The 15,200-nt window shown below is 39.6% G+C and overlaps 1 long non-coding RNA gene across 1 annotated transcript; it reads left to right on the top strand.

Moving 5' to 3' along the window:
* The first annotated feature begins 1,259 nt into the window (after nt 1-1,259).
* On the top strand, nt 1,260-2,741 carry LOC144466504 (uncharacterized). The gene is made up of 2 exons (XR_013493097.1): nt 1,260-2,110; nt 2,201-2,741. It is a non-coding gene; the product is annotated as an uncharacterized LOC144466504 (long non-coding RNA).
* The last annotated feature ends 12,459 nt before the right edge of the window (nt 2,742-15,200 follow it).

Here is a 15,200-nt window from a genome sequence, read left to right as displayed (position 1 = left end):
TCACTCTGCGGTCCAGCTCACCCCAAACCATCTCGATTGGGTTCAGGTCCGGTGACTGTGGAGGCCAGGTCATCTGCCGCAGCACTCCATCACTCTCCTTCTTGGTCAAATAGCCCTTACACAGCCTGGAGGTGTGTTTGGGGTCATTGTCCTGTTGAAAAATAAATGATCGTCCAACTAAACGCAAAGCGGATGGGATGGCATGTCGCTGCAGGATGCTGTGGTAGCCATGCTGGTTCAGTGTGCCTTCAATTTTGAATAAATCCCCAACAGTGTCACCCGCAAAACACCCCCACACCATCACACCTCCTCCTCCATGCTTCACAGTGGGAACCAGGCATGTGGAATCCATCCGTTCACCTTTTCTGCGTCTCACAAAGACACGGCGGTTGGAACCAAAGATCTCAAATTTGGACTCATCAGACCAAAGCACAGATTTCCACTGGTCTAATGTCCATTCCTTGTGTTTCTTGGCCCAAACAAATCTCTTCTGCTTGTTGCCTCTCCTTAGCAGTGGTTTCCTAGCAGCTATTTGACCATGAAGGCCTGATTGGCGCAGTCTCCTCTTAACAGTTGTTCTAGAGATGGGTCTGCTGCTAGAACTCTGTGTGGCATTCATCTGGTCTCTGATCTGAGCTGCTGTTAACTTGCCATTTCTGAGGCTGGTGACTCGGATGAACTTATCCTCAGAAGCAGAGGTGACTCTTGGTCTTCCTTTCCTGGGTCGGTCCTCATGTGTGCCAGTTTCGTTGTAGCGCTTGATGGTTTTTGCGACTCCACTTGGGGACACATTTAAAGTTTTTGCAATTTTCCGGACTGACTGACCTTCGTTTCTTAAAGTAATGATGGCCACTGGTTTTTCTTTAGTTAGCTGATTGGTTCTTGCCATAATATGAATTTTAACAGTTGTCCAACAGGGCTGTCGGCTGTGTATTAACCTGACTTCTGCACAACACAACTGATGGTCCCAACCCCATTGATAGAGCAAGAAATTCCACTAATTAACCCTGATAAGGCACACCTGTGAAGTGGAAACCATTTCAGGTGACTACCTCTTGAAGCTCATGGAGAGAATGCCAAGAGTGTGCAAAGCAGTAATCAGAGCAAAGGGTGGCTATTTTGAAGAAACCAGAATATAAAACATGTTTTCAGTTATTTCACCTTTTTTTGTTAAGTACATAACTCCACATGTGTTCATTCATAGTTTTGATGCCTTCAGTGAGAATCTACAATGTAAATAGTCATGAAAATAAAGAAAACGCATTGAATGAGAAGGTGTGTCCAAACTTTTGGCCTGTACTGTACACAATTTAAAACTACTACACATCAATATAGAACTATATACATCCATATAAACAAATATCAATCAATCAATCAATTTTATTTATAAAGCCCAATATCACAAATCACAATTTGCCTCACAGGGCTTTACAGCATACAACATCCTTCTGTCCTTTGGACCCTCACAGCGGATAAGGAAAAACTCCCTAAATCTTACTATACACACACACACACACCGGAGTCAAAGTTGCTGCTACTTTTAGACAATCATCCATCACACCTCTCTGTGGCAGCAACTGACTTTTGCAAGTCACATGGCACTGTACTGCTGTCTTTTCCACCCCACTGCACCCTCCATCTTCAGCCGCTAGACCGAAGCATTTTTGGTCCTCTGAAGCACTACGTTAACAGTGCAGCAGACAATTGGATGCGAATGAACCCTGGAAAAACTCTGACCATCTACAACATCCCAAGCCTTGTGGCCAAAGCTCTGCCTCAAGCAGCAACAGTAAGCAACATTTCATCCGGGTTTGAGTGTACCAGTATCTGGCTTTTTATTCAGTATATTTTCACTGAGACAGACTTCGCTCCAGCACCAGCACCAGCTCCATCCCCAGTGCCTGCTCCATCACTAGCGCCCTCTCCATCACTAGCACCCTCTCCATCACCATCAAGCAATTTATTTATTTTTTAATTTTATCTATCCAGGTATGCTCGTGGTTCTAGGAACCTCTAGAGGCAACCCAGTACAGAGGTTCCGCCCAGAAAAGGTTCGCCCATATCCAAAGGCTGGCCCAGGGAAAGAAACTAAAAGAAGAGGCAGAAAGAGGTGAGCAGAGTTTGGTTTTTAACTTGTCTTTATTTTCTTGCTTGTCTAAAAACAAGTTGATTCTGACTATCATCTCATTGAATGTTGCAGGTCAACAGCAATACTGACTGACACCCCTGTAAAAGCTGCCTTGGAGGAGGAGAGTTGGCAGAGTGGCCAGAAAACGCAGTCCTCATCAAAATGTCCAAAGAAAAGGCTGTTTAGTGGACACACTGCAACCACAGTTTCTCAGAGCAAGGATGAGGAATGTCTTGTTTGTGGGGAGACATTTAGCTCATCTTTGCCTGGGGAAGTGTGGGTGCAGTGCATCTTTTGTATGATGTGGTCACGTGAGGCATGCACTGAGTGTGCAGCCCATTATATTTGTCACAATTGTGATAATGAGTAGGGTAATTTTGTGATTTTTGTAAATAGACTAATTGCACTTTAAATGAGTTCACACTGTTCAGCAATTTAAGATGAATATAAAAATGATTTTGTGATTTTTGTAAATAGACCACTTGCACTTTAAATGAGTTCACACTTACTTTTGAAACATTTGAAGCAAATGAAAATGTTGAAAACAAATGTGTTTGTTTTTGTATATGTTTTTAATTTCATTTTTGTATTCAAAATAAATGAATTCATTCATTCATTCATTCATTCAAAATGAAATTAGATTTTTTTTTTAGATAAAGTGCATTGTGTATTTACAATTGCTTATTAGCAAGGACATTATCAGATTTTTTTACTAAAAACGACAGTAATTTAAAAGATTCCAGTTAATTTGATCATGATACTTTTGTCCCATCCGTGTGTTACTTTCATCCCGACTGGCGGTGTCGAAAGTAACAATGCACAACTTCCGTTTGACGTCAAACTATGCCTAAGTCAGTATATATATTGGGATGATTTAGCACCTGATATTGACAGAGCACACACGAGTAGTAAGTAGTTTATCACACCGAAAGATTTTTTTCAGTCCGTAACATTATCTTTTAAAATGACGTCTATGTGAAAAGTGTTACTTTCGTACCGGTTCTCCCCTACATCTGTATAATGTGGCAGTGTTTACTGTAACCGACTCTGACTCCTTGTTGTCCCCAGCTGCCATGTCAAAAGTTGAGAAGCTTGTGATGTAGCTACTGCTACATCACAAACATGGCGACTACTGAGGGTGAGAAGTGTCCACAAGTCTACACTCAACCTTGGGACCGTTTTGAGTGCGCCAATGGTACACTGCATTTTTCCGTACTATGCAGTGTGAGCACACTTGCATAGGCTACTTGTGCACTCAAAATATTAAGTGTTTAGCACAGAAGTATGAGATTTGAGACACACTGTTGGACTTGAATCAGACTTGAATCACAATTCAGATGATTCTGATGACTTCACAAAATCAGAAAATACTTCCAACTCAGCGTGGTCTTCAACACCAATGGCCCATGCTTCACTTGGACTTAAACCTTTTGACTTGAAAGTACTTGATGCTTTGTCCAAAGTCCAAAGATTAAAATGAATTATTTAGAAAGTGTGCCACAAACCAATTCATTTCCTTTTATTTCCTGAATCAACTTCATTCCCAGCAAGTTGATACTAAATTACCTAGATGATCCACTTTGTTTCAGCTGCTCTGTCAGCATCCAATTTGCTGGAAAGAACCAAAAAGAACTGATGTTACATTACTGATTGCCAGTTGTAAAAAATGATACAAAGATAATCCATTCTTGTACTTAAACTATGCGGTGGTCAACAAAAAACAACTTGCGATATCCAGAACATGCTGATTGAAAATTACAAACTGAGACACAACAACTTCCAACAAACTTGTTTTAACAAATAAAAACAAAATTTAAAAAGCATTCATGGTCTTTACAAGTTTAATATACTATTGCTCTGTTGTTAAAATGGTATAACATTTGGTGAAAAGTGCTTATGACTTGTTTAGGATTCAAAAACCAATGTTCAGGATTTGACTTTGGACTTGGGACTGTGCAATGACTTAATTTGTCCTTATTTGTGGCCTTCAAAACAATGACTTGGTCCCTCCTCTAGATAACTGTATGCTAACAAGAAGATAGCTTGTTTCCACTTCCAACAAGTGGCCAAAAATCAGTTAATCCAGGTTCAGTTTAATTTGGCAGCAGTCCAGTGTGACCAGTCCTTAACTATGGAGCTCCACTGGTTCAGTTGGAGATAAATTTGCTCAGCAGTCACTTGACAGCGGCTGTGAATTTTTGTCTGTCTGGCTTTTTCACTTAAACATCTGAGGAGCATGGCTAACAGAAGCACACATTTCAAAGCTAGAAGTCAAAACTGTCCCATACTGAGCTGTCTATCTAAACAGGTGACAGATGGAGACTTACCATCTTTCATTTTACATCCCTCTTTCCTTCTATGACCTCTCCAACCTCCCTCTCTCTCTCTGCTACTAAATCCATTCCAACCAAGTGCAGAAAACACCTGTTTCCTCAGAGGACAGCTGGGAAAAGAAGCAGTCATCGTCTCTGATCACCTTTCTGCTCTGTGTCTTGCCTGCAGTGTGGAATGCGGACCCTGATATGCTCTCTGTATGTTAACGTCAAGCTCCACAGTGGGTTAGAGGGGGAATTCATACTGAAGCACCAAACTAAAGCTTGTCATCTTTTTCTGGCTCAACAATAGTCTTATTCACACTTTGGTCCAATATCCAGTGGAGCAGTCATTCCACAGATCCACACGTCACTCTGGTTCTTTTGATGTGGCGTTTCAGAGCCAATCTCTCTATCTATCTTCAAAGGTTGCTTTGACATCTCAAATTTAGTGTTTTATTATTTCGCGCCCCAGACACTTTCAACATTGTGGTCGCAGAGGGGCGCTTCTGTGGAAATATGATGAACTCATCTCAAGGCATTAGTTTCAATGTGAAATGCTACTTTCCACCACAACCTTGGATCAGAAAAGCAGCTGGAAGAAGGACAGATGATGTACAAAGGCTGCTCTAGCCTGAAAACATTTTACCCCAGGCGGACTGATGGTGTCACAGAGAAGGGAGGAAAAGTACCGCTATGCTTTTGCTGGTTCTTTGCTCTCATCCCTGTCACGCCCCTTAACCCCAGAACAAACCTCCACAAACAAACAAGCCCTATAAAACACATTACGTAAGAACACGTCCCACACTGGGCTCACTTGATGCTCCCATGTTGAAGTAAAAATCTTATTTTGGCTCATAGAGATGAGCTTGTGTTCCCCTCAGCCTCAGATCCCCCATGGCTGCTTTTATCCTGCTCCTCCTCTCAATCCCTGCAGTGAAGATGAGTTCACTCCCCTCCGAGGATCCCTCCTCCGGCTTGCGTGAGCATCCCTGTAATTATATTTGCTTAAACAGAGGTCAAATATTAGCTCTGGCTATGGGGCAGAGTTTATTACATTTCCCTGCGAGGGAGAATCTTAGAAGCATGTGTGTCTGTTCTAAGTATATTCTGCAGGTCTGAAATAACTGCGAAGAGGCCGCAGAGCTGGAGAGCTTGTTTACAAGGTAAACATTTGCTTCCACTTTTCAAATTAGATTTTGGTTGAGCTGCTGGACTGCTCCAGATTTATGGAGGTGAAATACTTTTTCCTTCTTTCTTGTTTTTCAGTGGAGGAGCAATTATTTTTCATTGATTCTTTTATCTATGGAGCTTTTGCTCTGACTAAAGACATATGAATATATACTTGCTTTGTGTTTTAACTGTCATTTCCGCAATGTTTTGATCCTGGCACACATTAGACTCATTTTTCTACTTCAAAGCTGTAGCCATGAAGCAGTCAAGCTGGGGTACAGCAACAGCAGTTGGAAAATCTACACACATAACGGCAGTATAACGTAATACCAGAGCCAGTAGTGATAATAGTGGTTATTTTGGATGGTGGTGAGCGGGATGCATTTTGTAGCATAGCAAAAAAAAAAAAAAGAATTTTATTTTTTATTTTTATTAATTTACGTATTGGGAAGGAGTGGCATTTAGAGTGGGGATGTGTCCCCTCCCCAGTATATATTACAATTACTGCCTTGATCTATTTCGTTTTTTTCTTCACATACAGAAGTTAGCGTCGCCTTGGTTCCCTCACCAAAAAGCCTATTGGATTTTTCCACTGGATTTTGGAAATAGCAGAAAATAAACTGTGACAAACAAACATTTATGATACTTACACATTTTGTTCAACAAGATAATCTTCACACATGAACACCACATTAATGATTTTTGAAGCCTAAATGCAATCACCAGAATTAAAAAGCCAACATTAGGCTATAAACAAACTGCACTATGATTGCATGATTTAACGAGGCAGTAAAGCCATTTGGCGTGATGACGTTCTGTAGTCCTATTTAGCCACTTGTTAGCAACCACCCTTTTAAAGACATAAATATTCACAGTGGTGTATTTACTGATGAATTTTATGTTGTAGAACAAAACATAAAAGTCTCTCAAGCTTGTCTAACCACAGACCCTATTTCAGTCATCTAACCAAAAAGGGACAAGGGAACCATGAGTGGTAAAACACTAACACATTTCCAGGTTTTAGGACCTATTCTTATACCACTCTATGCTTATGTGATAATGGCATGTGTATGTCCATACATGTTGTTTTGACATAAAATCAAGAAATGAGAGGATTGAGTTGCTAGCAAATATACCGGAAAGTATGAGGGGCCGTATAAGACATAATTCATTCTGGCCCTCTCACACACATACATTCTCCTTACACATTCATATATTTTCACTCTCATATTTATACATATTCACTCACACATTCATATATTTTTACTCACACGTTTATACATTTTCACTCACACATTCATATATTTTCACTCTCATATTTATATATTTGAACACACACACTGATACATTTTTCTCTCATATTCATATATTTTATGCACACATTCATACACTTTGCTCTCATGCACATGCAGTCATGTATACATTTAATACTATAAGTAGTATGTAAAAGGAAAATGTATGTATGTTGAAAGAAAATATATGTATGTAAGAGAAGAATGTATGCATGTGTGAGTGAGAGCATAGTGGAAACGGAAGGAGTATAGTGGAAACGGAAGGCAGTCCATTTATCGTCTACATACTCCGGTACAGTAGGTGACGGTATACACCTAATGAGCAATGGTTACAATGTGCCATAAAACCAAACGAAGAAGAAGAAGAATTTATCGCGCTGTGATTAGCTGAGAAGGATGTTATTGATGTGGGTCTGCTGTGGTGAAACTACAATGTTCTGAAGATGGACTACAAAATGCACACGATGGGGCATACATTCTCATCGTGTTGTTTCATGCAGGATATATAAACGTGGACAACACGGTGAAAGATATTGTTTAATTACTAAGGTCGGAACTGAATTAAAAAAAGGAATATAGGCTACCAGCCACAAACTGAAACAACATTGTCACTGTGGTGACTATCATAAACCAAACATTTAATTAATTAATGCGGTGGCTCAGGAATGTTCTTAACACGTACTCCAGTCCATTAAATTAAACTGTCCAGAAGAAGTTTCTTTTTTGGGTGACGTTCCTATTTATTGCAAAAAAATATAAATCAAAAAGAAAAGGGTTAGGCTACATACCAAATTATGTTGCTGGGTTGAAAACAAAATGCTGGCATACGGTAAGAACCGTGTGCTTCCACCACCGCTCTGCTCCGACTGCTGATAATCAACAAACCCTTTAACACCTGTGAATGTGCAGCTGCCAATTACCTGTGTGATTAACTAAAAATAGCATCAGAGTGAGACCTCCCTCCTCTAGTGGTAAAAAACAAACTAAACACACACACATAAACAATTAAACTATGAAATGGCTCCTACAGTCACATTGAGAATGTTTGCTCACACTCACCCATCTGAATCCCAAGTAGTAAAATGAATTAATGATATTACTAAAGGCTGGCTCAAATGAATAAATGACTGATGCAAACTGAGCATATGTTACGGTGCGTGTCCCCTCCAAAATGCATTATTTTGTTTTTCTGTGTGAATAAAAAAAATAATGGAAATCCACGTGCTTTTTCCATTTTCTTCTTCAAATGGGCAATTAGAGTAATTAGACCACAACCAGTAATTAACTTGTGTTTGGCCTTTATTGTTAAATCAATATTATGTGCCCCTACTGCATAGATAGACAGATAAATAATAAATAATAATAATATTAATAATAAAAGGGATGCTGCTGTGCCTCGTGCGTAAATGCGCACAGCGTCTCTCTTTATGGGGAAATGCGCTTATTGTTTCTGCAGCGGGGTGGGGTGCTCGCTGCAGGTATTTAATAACCTCAGGCAGATATCTTTTAACGTTACAGTCTTTTGTATTTTTTGTTATGATCCTTCCACTGTAGCTCTGCAAGGAAACACTGTACAGGGTAATAAAAAGTGGGAAGCAGTAACTTCATTAATTATTTAAATCTCCAGATACGCCAAGTATATGTGCATCTACGCACGAGGCACAGCAACGTTACTTCATTGATTATTTATCTATTTTTTTAGATTCAGTTTTATTTATATAGTGCCAAATCACAACAAAAGTCATCTCAGGGCACTTTACACATAGAGCAGGTCTAGATAATACTCTTGAATCTATCTATCTATCTATCTATCTATCTATCTATCTAGGCCATAAGCATAGCCGATGCCAAAGTTTTGAGATGCAGTTGGGGCAGATAATATAGATATAACAATAAAGGCGAAAAACAAGTAGGTTTCTGGTTTTGGTTTAATTTCAATTAGCCATTAGAAGACGGAAATGGGAAAAACACTTGGATTTCCTTTTTTTTTCATTCACACGAAAATCGGAAAATTAAAAAGATGCACTGCATACTTGTATATTTGTTTATCCTGTTATAAAACAAGTTAAAGCTGTGGACGGAGGGTACACCAATAGTAGCGAAACGTTCATAGTTCGCATCTAAGTTTAACATAATGTTGAAAGTTGAAAAAATATATATGAACAAGTTATGGCATGAGATGTATAATGCTTCATAAACAGCGGTAACTTAGATGGTGATCTTCTTCCTTTCTCGGTCATGTTGATCTTTTTCTCTTCTAATCATTTGAGTTTGTGAATGGTGCGTAAATATTGCCGCAGCAATGACTTGTGCGATGGAATTATCTCCTTTCCTATTGCCTAGGAAGGTCCGATGTATCCTATGCTAAAGGAGATCTGAAAGGAAGCATTGAACCTCCTTTCCTTAGTGTTTACAAGGCTATTCAAGAGAAGGCTGAGACACGGGGTCAAACATGGGGGGATTGCACATAGGCAGTAAAATCTGGTCTGCACTTCCTCAAAGGCTCAGTAGATGGCATGAGACCGCGGAATAAAGGGGATGTGCATGCATGTCATTTTCACAGCTTATTACTGGACTGTCACTGGTGGCCTGCATTGTGGGTGAGAATGACAGAGATGCAATTCCGACAACTTCAGGCAGCCGCCGTCCAAAAGTCCAAGCAGACCGCACCAAGCGCACTCCTTGATCGCCTGAGCGGATCCTGTGCTTTTTATCCAGCGCCCCTGCTGTCACCCTCCAGCATCACAGCTCAAGTTACACTGCGCATGTGCAGTCCCCCCATGTTTGACCCCGTGTCTCAGCCTTCTCTTGAATAGCCTTGAGTGTTTAGAGAATTCGAACAGCTCTTATCATGGCGGCCACTAAAATACTTCTGGGTCATTTCACTCAGCTAGGAACCTTCCTAAGCAAAAAAGACTTTCTGACCGCAGCCTATGTGTATGTGTTGAAAAGTAAGGTGTATATATATGTGAGAGTGAAAATATATGTATGTAAAAGAAAAGTGAAAATATATGTATTTGAAAGAAGAGTGAAAATATATGTATGTGAAAGGAGAATGTATGTGTGTGAGAGTGAAAATATATGTATGTGAAAGGAGAATGTATGTGTGTGAGAGGGCCAGAATGAATTATGGCTTGTATGGCCCCTCATAGGAAAGCACTGGTAGCTAAACACACTGAGTGCTAGTCCTTTCAGCTAGCTACCAACCTAAAGCTAACCTTCATCATAAAACTACAGCAGCCAGTAAATGCTAGCACTTATTGTATTTAGCTGGCAGCATTTCCAGTTAAGCTAGCTAGCCACTCAGTCCCCATGATTTCACCTGTCTCAGAGATACCCAAACTGGAAAGTGCAAACAGAAAACATAAAAACTGATTAACACATGCCAAGAACAAAAATAGGACAACCAGAAAATAATATGAGCTTGTGTATGATAAAAAGAACTTACTGGTAGCAAAGGGGGAAAAAATGAAAAAGGTTTTCTTTTTAATCAAGTGATTGCAGAGGTTAGGGAAAAGCTTCAAGATTAATATTTATTTTTATACTAAAGACTTCCACCCGCCAAGCTGGCTACTTCCAGTTTCCTGCTCCGCTAACTTGAATGGGGATAAAATGATTTAATCTTGCAGCTCCTCTAGACTTTCCTAATGTCATCACAACGAATAGATCGAATCCAGATAGTGAAATCAGTTATTTCAAGGGGGTTGTAATGCTCAAAAAATGTATCCAGTAATGTACAGATGTCTTTTTCACCATGTTAGCCTATGGAAAAGGGCATCACATGACGGACTCGGAAGTTGCAATCCCACAGTTTGGCCACTATGGAAATTTGCTTTAAAGCCTGCCCCACTTGCTGGGGGCCTGGAATAAACCCATAGAGAATTATTATCCAACTCTGCAGTTCTCCTCAGCTACCTACAGTGACATCCCCAGGGGGGGACTTGAGGGGACCATGGCCCTCCTGATACAACTGCTGCCCCAAAACCCACCCGTGCAAATAATTGGAGGCCTATATTAACCGCTTTAAGAGGCTGTGATGTGCTATTTTTTTTTTAAGATAGCCCAATGGCAGTGGAATCTTGTTAAACTTGAAAATCTAAGGCATCTATTTTAACCATAGCTTGTTGGGGAGGGGGCTAGAAAAACACTAAAAATTTGGGCTAAATTTCTGTGAACATACAAACAGCACTGCCTTTTTCAAAAGAGTCCCTTGACCTCTCACCTAAAGATATCTGAATCAAAATGGGATCTACGGGGATCAACGAGTCTTTCCTTAACTTGAGAGGGCTTGTTCCCAATGTTTGAAGACCTAACATACCTAGATACACATTAAGAAATGACTGTTATGGAACTCTAACTGTTAAATAAGTAAAAGTAAAGTAAGATACAAAGTATATCGGAACACGATTTTCTAACTCTGATATTGACATAGTTTGCAACTTACCTGTATACTTTAACAGCGTAACAGAATTCCTAAAATTCAGTTATGACTTTTGGTGGGCCACTCCAAGATTTTCAGTGGCTCCATCTGGCCTCCTCTGTGACAAATTTCTGGGGGCGCCCCCGGCTACAAGATGTTATGGAACTCTAGCTAATGCTTGGTACTTTTCTTTCACTTTTTAATCGAAACAAAGACTTGATTATTTCCAATGGTATTAGTTATTGATGATACATTCAGCTGTGTTTTATGAATCATCTGATTATCTACTGCCTTTTGTCTCTTTTTGGGCTCTGTACCTGTAAGTCAAAAACAGAAAGTCTAAAATAAAGACCTTAAATATTTGGAACTATACAGTTAACATTTACCAAAAGGCTTTCTGGGCGTTTTTATATCAGATGCCTATGTATACATCTAAATGATACCCACCAAATTTTGGGGTTACTAACAGTATTTTCAGCAGTCCAACACTGCTAAAAATCCCAGAAAACATAAACAAGTGCATAATAAAAGCAGGCCAGACAGATGTTAATGTTGCACTGTGTTCATATTAATGGACTGTCCACAGTGTATAAGCAGCAGGAGCCTGCAGACGGGCTGTAATGTTCAGAACAGCTGGCCCATAAAGGTTGGGAGGATGCAGGCGGCCGGGGCCAACAGGACGGAAGCTTTCCTCTGCCCAGTAGCTTCCTGTTTTCAGACACAGCTCAAATGAAAGGAAACCTGCTGACCCCAGATCCACTCTCAGCTTAGTCCAACAAACCCACGTGCTTACAGAGATGGTTTCATTTGCTGTTATAATGAAATAGTCCTTGTTGAACATGACACCCAGTACAATAATAAAGTCTCAATGTGGTGGTCACTTACTTATACAAATTCACACTGGGTTTGCACTGATCACTCAAGACTGACATTAAGAGCCAGTACAGACAGCTAACCCTCACCATCTAGTGGTGAAAACAGTAAATAGAAGTCCAAAGGGATCCCTCATAATTTTCCCCAGTCAGGCACCTCAACAGTCACCCCATGCTTATCTCCTTTTTTTGTTGTTGCTTATATTACTGTGATTAAAAAAAAAATCAAATTAAAAGGATGTGACTTTTAAACATGAGACAACTATAACTGTGATGTATAAAATCATTCAATCTGATGTTTAGGTTAGATGTTCAAAACCCAAAGCACAGGTTGGGATGCAAAAATCATTAATCATAAAATTATATATTATACATAGAGAAATTCTTTACACTAATAAAAAACTGAAAAAAAAACCCTTTATTTTATTGGATAATTTCACTCAGGAATCAAGACAAGGATGGACCAGCTGGAAGATGATGCTTTAAAGGTTTCTTCAGTTACTTTACATACAAAGTTATGTACTTGGGAAAAACTGAATGATTCTGCAAACAAACATTTTGCTCTCATGCACTCAACAGCAGCTCTTCACATATACCCATTTTCCACCAACATGGAACTGGTTCAGTTCTGATTCTTGCACCTAATTTCGAACCACTCAGAGTATTTCAACTAAAAATAGATTGGTTTGGAACCTGAAAAGTTCGTTCTCAGCTGGAACCAAAAATTAGCATGTTTTCCTTGACCTGAGGTGCGAACTGCAACGACATCAGTGGGCATGTCATATTCTACAGGTTGGAAAGTGAGGGTGAAGAAGGCAATGATGGAGAAGTCAAGTACAAAACTTAGCGTGTAGTGATCTAATTCATAGTTTGTTCTTATTTTTTTGTGCAATAACAGAACAAAAGTTCACAGGTAATCAGTTTAACCCGCAATTTTGCTACTTCTGTTTACTTCCGTTGTGCATATTGCATCGTCCTCCACTGACGACACATCCTTGATTACAATGGTATTGTGAGAAACTGGTGGAAACCTGGGCTGGTTCACTAGATAGGATCAAGGTTCCAAGAATCCTGAATGAAACTGGTTCAAGAACTAGAGCTGATTTGGTTGAACAGGGGTAATACTGACAATCACAGTTTCAACACACAACTGATAGGATTCTTTTTTTTTTTTTTTAAGCTTGGCGCCACCTAGCGTCAGTGGTGTTGCATCGCACTGTCGCAACGAACAAATTGACCGCAGGGATCAGAGATAATCAATAATATCACTCTATCAGACACTCTAAATTAAATAAAATGTAGGCTGTAAAGCCACCAGTATACCTCTCTGTATATGTAGAATGAGAAGGTGTGTGGACACTTTACTAAATAAATGAGTAAAGAGACTGAGCAACAATTATCAGATTTATCTGAAGAAAAAAACAAATAGTAATGCAAATAACAGGGTTCCTACACATTTGGAATTTCAAAATTCCATACTTTTCCATACCCTAATTTCCAGAGTTCTTGGCGTTTTGTTTTTTGTTTTTTTTTCAGAGAATATGCAACATCTGAGTAAATATATCAGTGTATTATATTTCACATCATATTTAATTATTCTTAATAGGCAATTGTAGCCAAGTACCATAATGGCATGCAAATAAAAACTCAGGTAAGGCAATGTCTGGGCTGAGGCAAAAAGGGTGGGACTCTGGGTGCAAGCGATGCAGTAACGAGACGTCGGTATTTTTTCCTTTCATGTGGCTCAGAATCACCTTCTCCCCCATGTTGGCGATGTCAAATGGTTTCACACAAAGGTTGCATCTAGCTCTGTGTGTGAATTGGGAATCCTTAGCCAACCAGTATTTATATATGGTGTTGTCAAGCCATCCATCCAAAAACTTGCATCTACCCATTGTGAACCACATGAAACTCGTCTTCTTGTCAAAGGTGCAGTGTTGGAGTGAAACTTGATACCTGGGTCATGGGGCAGCGGACTGGACATACCACTTGTCAATCAGGTAAAAGGGGCAGTATGTTTTCTGAGACGTTTGCTCTCACACAAACTGTGCTTGGCCCGGCATAAAACACGATCCGGATTGATTAAATTATTTTTGGAAATACCTAATTTTCTGTTTTAGAAAACAGTATTTTAGAACAGTGGTAATAGTCTGGAAACATAAATATCTTTCCATACTTTATTTTTCATTTTCCATACTTTAATACCTGGAAATTGATCAAATTTATTTCCATACTTGCGTAGGAACCCTATATCAAAAGGCTCAAGTGAAGTCACAAGTCATGATCTTAAAGTCAAAGTTGAGTTGCAAGTTTTTTTTTTTGATATTGTCAAGTCCAAAATCATCCATTTTGTGTTTCTGACCTCGAGTCCAAGTCATGTGACTCATATCCACACCTCTGGCGGCAACACCTACAGTGATTAAAAAACTGACTCTCTCTCCTCTAATGTGCTTCATTGCTTCTTCCTGCAGGTTATTAGGGGAGACATGTCCAAAATTCCATCCAGGGAGCCAACTGTGGCCTTCAGACTGATTTTAAATGGCCCTTGGCCTGACTTTCAAAAGATACTATATGTGTCCTGCCATACAATATTGGTTGATCAAGCATTTGCACTTTGTATTTTACATCACAATGGCAGAATGACAAATAGTTTGTAGACATGCACTGAATAGGAAATATACAGGCGAAACTAATGTGTTTTCATAAACAGATGATAAGCAAGCACAGGGAACAGTTACCTAACATCAGACATTTCCTGCCAGGTGGCAGACATGGCCACGGCAAATAAGCATTAAATCGACAGTGAGGGCTGCTGCTTTTAGGAGCTGAATACTGAAACATGACACAGTTTTGTGTGACTTGTTTGGTTGTGATTTTCTTTTTTTAATAACCCATTTGATGCGAGAAGCAGCTGGCCTTTGGATTTTTTCACATTATATAATCTGGCCTCCACTCAAAAATGTTTGGACACCCCTGTATTAAACTGAACGGTCTTGTACTTGT

The sequence above is a fragment of the Epinephelus lanceolatus genome, chromosome 13 (genome assembly GCF_041903045.1).
Source record: "Epinephelus lanceolatus isolate andai-2023 chromosome 13, ASM4190304v1, whole genome shotgun sequence".
Lineage (NCBI taxonomy): Eukaryota > Metazoa > Chordata > Actinopteri > Perciformes > Serranidae > Epinephelus > Epinephelus lanceolatus.
Note: the sequence above shows the minus strand (reverse complement) of the source record. Positions and strands in the feature narration are given on the sequence as shown.